This window comes from Penaeus monodon, chromosome 22 (genome assembly GCF_015228065.2).
Source record: "Penaeus monodon isolate SGIC_2016 chromosome 22, NSTDA_Pmon_1, whole genome shotgun sequence".
Classification (NCBI taxonomy): domain Eukaryota; kingdom Metazoa; phylum Arthropoda; class Malacostraca; order Decapoda; family Penaeidae; genus Penaeus; species Penaeus monodon.
The window spans coordinates 6467294-6469031 of NC_051407.1; the positions used below are offsets into that span (position 1 = coordinate 6467294).

At 48.7% G+C, this 1738-nt stretch overlaps 1 pseudogene; it reads left to right on the forward strand.

The window, feature by feature from the left end:
* The first annotated feature begins 217 nt into the window (after window positions 1-217).
* On the forward strand, window positions 218-1517 carry LOC119587209 (annotated as a pseudogene).
* Window positions 1518-1738: the final 221 nt, after the last annotated feature.

The window sequence follows — 1738 nt, forward strand, 5'->3', positions numbered from 1 at the left end:
TAAGGTTGTGATGATCAGTAGAAAGCTTATGAACACTGTACGGGACTTTCACTGACCCATCGCGCAGGCAAACGGGGAAAAAGAACAAGAGGACACGGGGAGGTAGCTTTCTCGGGGGGAGGGAGAGAAAGGATATATATATGAAGAGAAAAGCAGGGAAGGATATTCACAACAACAGGACAGCGAGCACCATGAGGAGCCTTGTAAGCTTTCCCTCATGGATCGAGGCCGTGTTGGAAGTAGACACGGTCTTTGATTTTCTGGTTATGGCGTACTGGTTCTTGAAAAGAATAGACGTTGGAGTTTAGTGTATGGCAAAATAACTGTGTAAACGCAGTGAGTTGGTTTCTCATATGAACCTAAAGTTTATGTTTTTTCAGATTCTGTATTCCGTCATTGCACTTGTGGCTTCCATGCCCGATGGCTACGATTTGTCAAGGCCTCAAGGAGTAAGCTTCACTTCAGCCGCTGGTGCTTCGAGAGGAACAGTCAGTCAAGGAACTTCAACGGGGACAATCTCTGCTCAAGGAACCACTTCCGGATCAACCGCTGGGCAAGGTACTTCGTCGGGAGCTTCCTTTAGTCGTGGAACTGCATCCGGAGCGGCTGTCAGCCGTGGAACTGTTTCGGGAACAACCTCGGGCTTGGGAACCACGAGTCAGGGTCCTTGCGGAGGTGGCCAGGTGCGCCACGTGGATGGAAGGTGTGTGACGCCTCGTGTGAACCGTCGTGTTTTTGTCTACGACGTCCCCTCCAGCGCCCAGACAAGCGGCCCTGTCAACATCCCCGAACCTCGCGTCGAGACCAACATTCTGTTAATCCGGTCTCCCGAAGGCGGTCTTGGAGCGCAACCCGTTGTCATTCCTCCACCTCAACAGCATCACGTGGTTTACGTCCTGAACAAGCAAAGCAGTGCAGGGCCAGGGGTGATCGAAGTACCCTCATCCGGCCCTACAACCCCTGAGGTTTACTTCGTCAACTACGCCGAAGGAGAGAACCCAACCCTTCCAGGCGGAGTGGACCTCCAATCGGCTCTTCAAGCGGCAAGTCAAGGTGCAGCTCAGACTGTTGGTTCAGCACGACAGTCTTCAGCTGCCGTTCGTCAGAATGTAGGTTCAACAGGTTCTTCTGTTGGTCAGACCTTCGGATCAGGTGTTTCATCTGGCTCCTTTGGCGGTCAAGTGACTGGGTTATCATCAGGTCAATCTACGTCACCTCGTGGTCAAGCGATTCACACAAGCTCTGGATCGGCAGGTCAAACTATCCCTGTAACCGCAGATTCGACAGGTCAGTCAGTTCTTCTTAATGAACAAGTCTCAGGACCAGGAATTTCGTCTGGGTCCTCGGGCAGCCAAGTGATCGAGTTAACAGGTCAATTTGTTTCACTTGACGACCAGGCGATTGGTTCAGCAGGTCGCTCTGCCTCCTCTGGTAGCCAGGTTGCTGAATCAGCAGGACAGGCTTCCTCTACAGGAGGTTCATCCTTTGCAAGTCAACCATCTGGTCTGTACACATAACCATAAATTCTATGGAGTTGCAGCCACCATGACTAATCAAAATGATGTTACAGTAATTTTGTAGATGTTTTTATGAGTTGTTGGAACATGTTAATTCTTTATTGTTCATATGTTTACTTGATGTTTGTTGTTAGTATATTTGTATGATGTATATGTTTCTAAATAAATCTTATGAAAAATACCCTTGACACTGATTTTAAACTTATATACATTTTTTGTTG